The sequence below is a fragment of the Myotis myotis genome, unplaced genomic scaffold, assembly GCF_014108235.1.
Source record: "Myotis myotis isolate mMyoMyo1 unplaced genomic scaffold, mMyoMyo1.p scaffold_m19_p_18, whole genome shotgun sequence".
Lineage (NCBI taxonomy): Eukaryota > Metazoa > Chordata > Mammalia > Chiroptera > Vespertilionidae > Myotis > Myotis myotis.
In genome coordinates, this window is record NW_023416322.1 from 43526434 (window position 1) to 43537823 (window position 11390).

The 11390-nt window shown below is 47.8% G+C and overlaps 1 pseudogene; it reads right to left on the bottom strand.

The window, feature by feature from the left end:
* Positions 1–229: 229 nt before the first annotated feature.
* LOC118673831 lies at positions 230–375 on the bottom strand (annotated as a pseudogene).
* Positions 376–11390: the final 11015 nt, after the last annotated feature.

Genomic DNA, 11390 nt, shown 5'->3' on the forward strand with positions numbered 1-11390 from the left:
GTTGGAAATGGAGAATTTGCCTGAATGTATTTCAGCAGCATCAAAATGAGTCGCCCTTTCCAAGATCCTAGTCAATTCCAGTATTGGTTCATATTTTTTCAAGTTACTGCGGTGACATTAGGTTATTAAGACTGAGCGCTTTTTTCTCTTAGTAAAGTAGTTGCAAACACATTTTTTTCTGAATAAAAGATTCTAGTTAATACTTTTATTTTGAAACACTGGGGTTTTTTCATGTGCCTCGGGCATGAAACAGCTCTGGCTACCCACACAGGCATCAAGCTAGGATGAACTAAGGACTGTACATTCTGCTTTGCCCCTGACTGATATAAGAGCAACACCACCAATCAGGTGTCTCCTTGCCCATTGCCAGGGGGTGAACCACAGTGGTTTTGAACCGTGTTCTTGTAACTCAAGGGGTTCTGTTCAATACCTATGCCTGTCTCTTTCAGGATGAAAGATAAAATAATCCTGTAGAAATGTGCTAAGACCAAGCATCTCTGATTTTGTGATTTATCAGAATGTATTCATAGAGCACACTTATACTCTGGTTTTATAGTATAAACGCTTATATTTTTCCTTCAAGTAAGTTACTGATTATACTGTGCACGTCTATGGAATCTAGATATTTATTATGCTAGCAGCTAGCCCTTAAAGGACGCTGCCAGCCAATTCCTGCGTAAAAATAATCCTCTGGTGCCCTCCTGTGGCCATCCAAGGAATAACAATTTGTGACTCTGTCCATGGTGCTGCAACTCCAGGCAAAGCCCTGTGAACACGACCAAAAATTCTACTCAGAAAAAACACACACCCACCAAATCATCGAAGCGGCCCAGGGAGGCAATCATTCTGTAGTCACGGCCCTGTGTTCTTCACCTCTCCCCGCCCCAGCTCTGCAAAGGGAGGCCCCTGTAGACTGCTGCACTGAGGTTCCCCTTATGTGACCCACCCACCCTGCCTCATATGTTCATTGGTGCCGTTTTTAACTAGAGTGGTGAGTGTATGCTTGTCAAGCAAGTGCTCTAACCAGTGAACAACACCAGCTACGGGTTCTATTCACTTTTAAAAATATAAATTTGAGCTTGGTCAAGGGTTAGAGTTCAAAGCTAGGGCTGGGGCTAGGGCTGGGTTTGGTGTTAGGGTTTTAGGGTGAGGGTTCATGGTCAGGGTTGGGGTTGGGGTCAGGGTCAGAAGTGGAAAGGGTGAATTTGCTGTGGACATGGAGGATTGGCTTTGCAAAAAGGTGAATTAGCTTTGCTTGCAAAAGGGGAATTTCCTCTGCAAAAGGTGTACTTGGTTTGGAAAAGGTGAATTTTAACTGTAAAAGGTGAATTTGTTTTGGAAATGGTGAATTGGCTGGCAAAAGATGAATTTGGGTTGCAAAATGTGAATTTGTTTGATGGTATTTCAGAAGCATCCGAATGAATCGTCCTTTTCAGGATTCTAGTAAATTCCAACATTGCTTCATATTTTTCTCAAGTTACTTCAGTGACATTAAGGTCATTATAACTGAGTATTTTCTTCACCTAGTGAATTAGTTGTAAACACATTTTTTTTTCTCTGAATAAAAAATTCTAGTTAATAGTTTGGTGCCTTAGCACAGTGGGTTTGAAACCTGTTCTTGTAACTTGATACCTATGCCTGTCTCTTTCAGAATGAAAGATGAAATACTCCTGTAGAAATGTGCTAAGAACAAGGATTCCTGATTTTGCGATTTATGAGAATGTAATCCTAGAGCAGACTTATACTCTTGTTTTATAGGATAAACTTTTTTTTTTTTATTTCTCCTTCAAGTAAGTTACCCGCTTATACTGTCCGTGTCCATGCATCGATGTACTTATTACACAAACCTCCAAGGATGCTGTTAGCCAATTCCTGTGCAAAAACGATCCTCTGCTGCGCTCTGGTGGCCATTCAAGGAATACCACGTCGTCCTTCTGTCCGTGGTGCTGAAATGCCAGCTAATGCCCTGTGAACCAGACGAAAAATAATACCCAGAAAAAACAAACAAACAAACAAACAAACAAAACAACAACAACAACAACAACAACAACAACAAAACACCCACACACAAAACCATGGAGCCTGTACAGGGCTGCAATCATTCCGTCCCTGGATGGACTGAAGTCACGGGTCTGGCTTTTGCACCTCTTCCCGTCCCAGCCCTGGAAAGGGAGGCCTTGGCTGCTGCACTGACATGGTGAACCTGTGCCTTCACGCTGTCAGTTCGAAACCTAGAGGCTGCCGTTATTGAGGCACCCAGTACCTTGGAGGCCGCCGACTTTGATACAGCCTGTGACCTAGAGTCCGCTATGATTGCAGCATTCCGCACCCTGGAGGCCGCCATTACTAAGACAGCCAATGCCCAGGACGCCGCCATTCCTGAGGCAGGCAGTCCGTACAGCGAGGTGTGAGGAATCGTGAGATTAAGCGACCTTGCGAGAGTGCCCCGTTACTGAGGCATTCGGTACAGTGGAGTCCACCATTACTGAGTCCTTCCGTACAGCGGTGCCTTCGGGACCGAGGCGGCCAGTTAGGGGCAGGTGGCGTTTACTGAGGCGGCCAGCAGGATGCAGCGGCGTATACTGAGGCAGCGAGTTCGCTGTAGGCCACGGTTCTTGTGACCTGGAGTCCGCTTTGAGTGCAACATTACGTACCATGGGGGCCGCCATTACTAACGCAAGAAGTCCGTACAGCAAGGGTGTAAAGTTCCGCGAGACCCGGGCACCTCGCGAAAGTGCGCTGTTAGGTAGGCGCCATTACTGAGTCCTTCCGTACAGCGGTGCCTCCGGGACCGAGGCGGCCAGTATGGGGCAGGAGGCATTTACTGAGGCGGCCAGCAGGCTGCAGCGGCGTATACTGAGGCAGCGAGTTGGCTGTAGGCCGCCGTCCGTGTGACCTGGAGTGTGCTTTGAGTGCGACATTCCGTACGGTGGCGGCCGCCATTATTGAGGCAGGAAGTCCGTACAGCGAGGGTGTAAAGTTCCGCGAGACCAGGCGACCTCGCGAGAGTACGCCCGACGTAGGCGCTGCGTACACTGGAGTCTGTCATTACTGAGGCAAGTTTGTACAGCACGGTCCTAAAGTCTCAGGAGTGCAGGCGACCTCGGGGGAGTTGGCCGTTGTGGAGGCATTCATTGCTCTCGAGGCCGCTAGTATTGCCTGTCCTCCGTGAACGATGCAGCGAGGATGGGGCAGGTCGCCTTTAATGAGGTCACTGGTTACTAGCTACCAGGTTACTGGTTACTAGTTACCGGTGTACTGGTAAACAGTGCACTAGGTTAAGGATGACCACTTGGTAGTTTCTAGGTAACTAATTAGCAGGTACTGGTTGGCAGGTCACTGTGTTCAAAAGGTTCCCAGTTGGCAGTTAGTAGGTTACGAGGTACTGATTTTCTAGTTATGAGCTATTAGGTTGCTTGATAGTATTTACTAGGCGAATGGTTATTGGTTCGTATGTTCCTGGTTACCCGTTTCCAGGCAGCCATTATTGTGGACAGGTCACCTTTTCTGAGGCATCCAGTCAGCTGGAGACCGTTGTGATTGCGGCAGCCAGTCCCTTGGATGACCCCATTATGGAGGCAGCCAGACCGTGCAGCGAGGTGCAGGGGTATTGGGAGAAGGTGTTATTCCCGCTAGACTCAGCGGCCTCTGGAGACGCCTCCTTTAGTGAGTCAGCCAGTCCCCTTGCGGCTGCACTGATGGATGCAATGAGTAGCCTAGAGGTGGGCATTCCTGAGGCAGTGCTTCCCCTGTAGGCTGCTCTTATTGATGCCATCAGTAGCAGGGAGGCTGTGATTGTTGATGGCACCTCCAGATGCAGGGTTCTCATAGGAATGTGTTCTTACGATGAGAAAAAAATTCAATGTAAAGGTTTTTGTAGACACATAGTGAGTTTTTTAAAACTATTTTTTATTGATTTCAGAGAAGAAGGAAGAGGGACGAAGGGAGGGAGGGAGGGAAATGGAAACATTAATTATGAGAGAGAATCATGGATCAGCTGCCTCCTGTCCCCGCTCCCACTGGGGATGGAGCCCACAAGCAGGGCATGTGCCCTGATTGGGAATTGAACCAGGGACCTTTTAGTTTGCAGGCCGTCGCTCTACCCACTGAGCAACAGCGGTCAGGGCTACAGTCTGCTCTTTCGAAATGTTTATTTGTCGTATTTCAGAAAGGAAGAGAGAAGCATGAAAGATGAGTGATCATCGTCGATTGTCTGCCTTCGTTGTGCAAGAAGAAAGAGTGACATGTGTTGTCATCTGCTAAGCAGAAGGAATAGTCCCTGGCTAGTGTTGCTCGCCGGTTAGACATTTGGATGGCCAGGGAAGGGTCTCTTTTGGCATTCCTGGTCCAGAGCACATACCTGGGATGCATGCTTCATCGCCTGCCCCGGTCCGGGGTCCTGTGGGAGCCAAAGATGCATGTATCTGTTGCATACTCATGTTTGCTTGTTTGTTTTGTCTCTCTCTTCCCGCTCCCTCCCTTCCACGCTCTCTAAAAAAAATGAATGGTGAAAACATCTCCTGTGTAAAGAATTAAGCAAAACATACACACGAAAAAAGTACAAAGCAGGAAAAGATTTGGAGGTTGTGAGGAAGCACCATATCCGCCAGGAAAGGCACCATGATGCGCATAGCATTCAGCTCCGCTGATGTTTTTCCACGCGATGTGTGCATAAGATAAAAATAAAATGTTCGAGTGTCCCTCAGCTGCCAAGTTCCTGACACAACAGGATGAGGCCACTTTAGCAGGGTCCTTGCAGGGTCTCCCAAGCCACCATGTCAGGGGTGAGGTTCTCGGGGGTGAGGCCGGGAGGAGCAGGGGAAAGTGAGGTGTGAAGGAGGTGTGAAATGGATAGAGGAGTGTCGTGCGAGTGTTCCCGTCTGCTGCATTGTGTCCCTCTCCCAGAGTCCCCCCCGCCAACCCCCCGTGAGAAGATGCGAGCAGACTGAGCTGGTGTCGGTGACCGAGGGACACATAGACCTAGGGACACACGGACCGAGGGCCAGACACACCATGGAAGCCGCAGTGGCCTGGAGTGGTGACATCTGGGAACGTATGGCCAGTGTGCTGGTTCCTCGTATCCTCCCGGAGGTACCTTGTCAGTGTTTTTTGACTCCAGAACCGTGTATTTCATTTCCCCACACAGCCCCTACTTGATGGTGACTCTGTCCAAGACACAAGACCTGTTTGGACATCCATGTACACAACAGTTGTTTGTTTGGAAAGTGATGTCCAACTTGTTTTCTGTAGTTATTATCTGAAAAATCAATGAGAGGCAAGCAGTTATGTGTTTGATGTATTATACATTTGTATTCTAGATAGATTTTATTTTAGAAGATGACACTTCTCATACAAAGTTGCCTTTGTAAGTGTAACTAAATGAGCATGTTAAAAACTTTGTAAGTTGTAACTGCTCAAGTGGATTGAAGTTAAGTAGAAGAGGACGTTCTGCCCAGAAAAGGCGGGAGCCTGCAAGCGGGCCACGTCAGGACAAAGTCTTGCAAGCAAGACATATTGTTCAGAGGCCGAATTTTCCTTGAGGTGATATATAGTCCATGATGGCATGGAAAGTTCAAGGGAGGGTGCACTGCTGCAGGTGGAAAGAGTTTTTGTATAACATAGGAAATGAGTAGTGTAATGTATAACTTAGCTCTGACGATCTTAGAAGCATGCCTGTTAATCATTGTCACTTGCTATACTCGATTGGTATTTGCTGTAATCCATAAATAAAAGCTGTGAGAGCTTTGGGGGCTTTTGCTACTTGCCTGACTAGCAATAGCCCTCTGGTTCTCTAAAGTCAATCCTGCACACTGAGCTCTTCTCAGTGTCACCATTCATAAAGAATATCAATAGTAAGTGTGGATGTTTTACTTGGCCAATGTTTAGAAAGTTGGTCAGTATGAGTGTGTATCACTGCCCACTGAACTGTTGGGGGTCATGTGTTGTGAGCCAAGCCGAATCTTTGTTAGGTAAATGACTGTCCCCATTGTTGAGAGAGCGTGCATGGTTTTCCCTTCATTCTATGTTATGAAGCACTAGGCAGAAGGTAGAAGTAGAGTTGTGCCGGGGTCCAGGCCTAGCGGTCCAGGGGTCTGCAAAGGCGTGTGTGACGGCATGGGCGAAGAATGAAGGCCACGGAGACAGCGTTGAGCTGATGAGCATGATCAGGTTCTGTGTTTATTGCCCTGTTCCAAGTGTGTTTATAGTATTTGATTGTATAAGCATGCATCCATAGTTCCATCATGGCATGTTTTGTCTCCTCTTTAGACCTGTTAAAGTTTCTTGTTTTATGTCTACAGTTTCTTATGTGACCTTTGGTAAAAATCTCCTTTCTATTTAGCTGTGCTGATTTTAATCTTATTTATTGTGTATGTTTGTCCATTGTGTTGTAAAGGTTATTGTCTGTGTTCCATGATAAGAGCTAGTTTGTTATTTGTATTGTATGGTTCCTATTGTATTGCTCCACTGTGAAGCTATAAGGCCAAACCGGCAGGAGGTTTTCCTATTGTATGTCGTAAGTCAAGGTTGTGTAGCTTAAGCATGATTGTTGTTAGTCAGGGGTCCCCAAACTTTTTAAACAGGGAGCCAGTTCACTGTCCCTCAGACAGTTGGAGGGGCAGACTATAGTCTAAAAAAAAGCTATGAAGAAATTCCTATACACACTGCACATATCTTAATTTGAAGTAAAAAAACAAAACGGTAACAGATAAATATTTAAAATGAAGAACAAGTAAAGTGAAATCAAGAAACCTACTAGTATTTCAATGGGAATATCAGTTTTAATATTTTATCTTTTCTGACTTCTCTGACCAAACAAGCATATTTATCTTTCTGTTGAGTTTGATCGTGTCGATGCAAATTGTATTCTTTGAACACAGACACTGTATTCTGCATATCAAACACACATCTCTTTCCTTGTACTGCATGAAAAAGTCATCCTAAGTCCACTGTTGTTTGAATATCCTACACTTGGAGTCAATTTTTCTCTTTTTTTTTTTTAAATATATTTTATTGATTTTTTACAGAGAGGAAGGGAGAGAGATAGAGAGTTAGAAACATCGATGAGAGAGAGACATCGATCAGCCGCCTCCTGCACATCTCCTACTGGGGATGTGCCCGCAACCCAGGTACATGCCCTTGACCGGAATCGAACCTAGGACCTTTCAGTCCGCAGGCCGACGCTCTATCCACTGAGCCAAACCGGTTTCGGCAATTTTTCTCTTTCTTGACATCATTGTTTCCTAGGGATTCCAAATTGCTATTACTAAAATACCAATATATATAGAGAGTGCTACAAAAACAATATACCAACAATAACTTTGCCCACACAGAGACATACAGACTGCACTGCCCATCAGTGCAGTCTGATCAGTGTCCATCAATGCAGCCTTCCAAGTCCACATCATTTCAGCCTCACTAGTGCCCATATTGGTGGAACTCCGCTTTCACCTCAGGCTCACACTGGTGCGGTGCGGGAAACGGCACAATTACAGAGCCGGCTCTTCCACCACCTTTCCAGTACACACTACCCTGTGCGAACCGCACTGTGATCTGCGAACTCTCACAGGAATCTGATCGCATGGGTGAGAAGACCCATGCGGTCAGATTCCACTGCAGGAAAAAAGCAGGCACGTATGCCTTTTTTCTTCCGAATCTAATGCAAGTTCAGCCATACAAGCATACGGCTGAACTCGCACTGCTCAGAGAGTGCAACAGTGTGAACCGGGGCTCACACAGCGCACAGCATACAACATCATACACAACTGAACAGCAATCAAACTATAAATGCACTTACTGTCAATTAAATTGGGGTTCCTACTCCTCGGCTGTCTGCAGAGCCGGAATAAGTTCCCATAGGGCCCTAGGCAGATTACCAGTTTAGGGCCCCCATGCGATAACACTGAGCACTGACCATTTGCATTAATACTGACCGCTGACCATTTGTGGTAACACTGACCGCTGACAATTTGCATTAATACTGAGCGCTGACCATTTGCATTAACACTGAGCACTTACAATTATCATTACCACTGAGCACTGACTATTTGCATTACCTCTGAGCGCTGACCATTTGCATTACCTCTGAGCACTGACAATTTGCGTTATCACTGTGATGCAACCCTCCTAGAAACCACCCCCAACCAACTAACCAACTTCAAAAAAAAAGGCTCTCCTAACTTCAAAAAAAAGGCCCTACTAGCTGCAAAATAAAAAATAAATCCTAACTTGTTCTTACCTCAGTCCTCAGGCAGCAGCAGGCTCTGCACTGGCAGGCTCGTGACTCGTCCGATCACACCCGAGACTGAGAGCAGGAGTTGAGAGACAGAGAGAAGGAGGGGAGTCTGAGAGTGCGGCGCCCATTCCACACATGCGCACTGCGGGCCCGGGACTGAGTCGGCTGGTAAGCAACAGGCAGCGGCGGCAAAAACACCCGGCGGGCTGGATAAATGTTTTCGGCGGACCGCATGTGGCCTGCGGGCCATAGTTTGAGGACCCCTGCTTTAATGTATAACTTAGCTCAGATGATCTCATAGGCATGCCTGTTAATCATTGTCACTTGCTGGACTCCCCAATAAAAGCCATGAGAACTTTGGAGGTTTTGCTACTTGCAAGAGCGAGCAGTAGCCCTCTGTTTCTCTAAAAGTAAATCCGCTTGCCGATCTCATCTCTGCGTCACCATTCACCTGCAGACCATCTGCACGGTGTGTGAAATAAACTGAGGAAACACAACACATCTTTCACGATCAGAACATGGGGGCATCCTAGGTCTTCTTCTTTTCACTATGTTTGGGACATGGATGCTAGAAAAAATTGGTACAATAACAACATTGGGTCTTTCCGTCTCTAAAACAGTTATTCCGAATGGGCATACGCCCCTTAGAATTGAAATATGGACAAGAGCATTAGACTATTAGCAAACTTTCTCATCAGGAACCTCGACAAGAGCCCTTGTGTCTCTGTCTGTCCTGTCTGTCTGTCTGTCTGTTCGTGCTGCTGCTGATTAAAATCCAGGTGTAAACACCTGGACCTGCTTCCAGACAGGGGGAGCTGAGTCCAAATGAAGGACCAAGGTCTGCATAGCTCATGGTCTCTGATACACATCCCTCTCGCACAGGATCTCATGGCTCTCACTGGCCACTGACACAAAAACAGCACCTTTGGAGGCTGTGCAACAAACGGGGGATCCACTCACCTGCTCCGAAACACAAACATCTCCTCCTTTTGACAATGTCCCCTGAAAAACTTGATCACCCTCTCGACTCTCTTGGGGACTTCAGCATTCCCCACAGCTCTCTTACAGCTGATCCCGGCACTCGCAAGTCTTCAGACCAGCTGCTTCTGGGCAGGGTTTCTTTGCAGATGGCAAATGAAATGGCAGCAAGTGTGATGTGGAACACTTCTATGCACAGAGTCCTTGAAAAACCGATGGCATTGCCATGTCAACAATGGGAACCTCTTTCCCTACAGTGCTTGAGGACTTGGGGGGGGGGGGGTGACCGGAACATCTCAGAACCAACCATTGAGCCACAGCTTCACACTCGCCTTTTCCCACCTCAACCCAATCCTGACACAGCACCTCGGGAACAGGTGAAATCTGCCCCTTGGAATACTCTTTTCTGCGGGTCCCAGCTGACTCAGGAGGAGCCAGCCCTGACTCACGGACCTGATGACGCACAGGCACGGGCCCCCTGTGCACGGTAGGAGCTGGGCTCTCTTGCCCACGTCACGAAGGGCAACCCACCCCCCAGCCTCGCCTTGGAAGACCACACATTGCCAAGTGGCTCACCGCCTCTGCTGACTATCTCTCAGGGGATGAACAAAAGCTTTCCACAATCAAGTCCTCATTCACATTCAAATGCTGATGCCCCCCGGCCCCAAACCTCCACATACAGGATCTGCTTGCAATCAGCACGCCTTCATTTCTTCCATACATCTTTTCCAGCTCACAATCAGTAGCCTCCATCTTCATGCACAGCTTTTTCTACCATCTCTTTCCATTTACAATGGCAGGAATCTCACCTCCTTTGCAAGGAACTGGAAAACTCTCCAGGATGGGAGGCTCAGCTCTTTGTGTGGATGTGTGGACACAGGTTGGCATGTGACATGATAGTGGGAACATTCAGGAACCAGAATTCTCACCATGACTAAGGAAGAAAAGGGGTGGGTGGTTGCACTAAAATCGGATACCTTTTGGGGGAGACTACGAGGAAAATCGACACTTTCCAGTTTTTCTTTGAATTTGTTATGGATCTCAGACACACAGGGAGAGGGAGAGGGAGAGGGAGAGGGAGAGAAACATGGATGTGACAGACAAAAATCAATCCGCTGATAGGCGTGCCCTTACCAGGAATCAAGGGGACTTCTTGCTTCATGCCTCCACACGCAATCATTGAGCCTCACTCGCTGACCTGTGTGCTGCTATTTGCATGACCTCTTGACTACAAACACAAGGCGGCCCTGGCTGGGGACATGACATGCTACGGTGATGACAAGCTTTACATTGCTGCTGTTCTAAGGTTGCTTTCAGCGTCAAGCCTGGCCTCTTTCCATCAGCACAGCAACTGGCAGGTGTGGCATCACTACAAGTCTGCCGCAAGCCGTGCCATCCTTGCTGCTTCACACAGTCGCTGCAGGGAACAAACATCTGCACAGCAGATCTTCCAAGGAACGGACCTGGTGTCTAGGGCATCCTGTTTTCGATAGGTGTGCTCCCCTTCTTAGCGCTATGTGTTCTGACCACGGCCACCTTCCCGGGAAAGGTGGTTTCCCCAGCTGGGTATGTTTCCCTACAGTTCTGGATGAATGGGACTACAGAAGGGAAGAAGATCACTACAACCGCCTCATGGGACAGAAATACACTAGGACACTTAGGAGGAACTCACACGAAGACTGTTACCAATACATTGAGCACTTGCTAGGCCCACATCCTCAGGACTCTACCCACCAGAGAAACGACCAAAGCCTCCATCCTGCAAAAACCGACAAGGCAGGGCACTCCCAAGGAAGACCACCAGAAAGGCTAAAAGGAAAAGTATCACTTCAAGAAATCCCGCTGCAAACAATGCAGGCAGTATGTGGCATCCAGCAAGGTCCATGGCCCTGATGGCTGAATGGTTATAGCGCTGTCTGTGTGGGAGGCTGAGAGGGAGGTTCTGTGCGCTTTCATGATGTTTGGAGAGTCCCCCCCCTCGCCCCCCCAGGTGTGGTGCGGGAGGTGCCAGAGTGCCCTGTAGGAGTGGTGGGGTCCCAGGTGTGGCCGCTGTGGCTTGGGTCCCATTTGTTGGTGTGACTTTTGTTCATGAGGCGGGAGCCGAGCCAGTGCCACCTCATCCGTGTGTCCTGCGTGTTGTGTCCTGAGCCGTTATTGTGTGTCCCATTGTCCAGTTGAG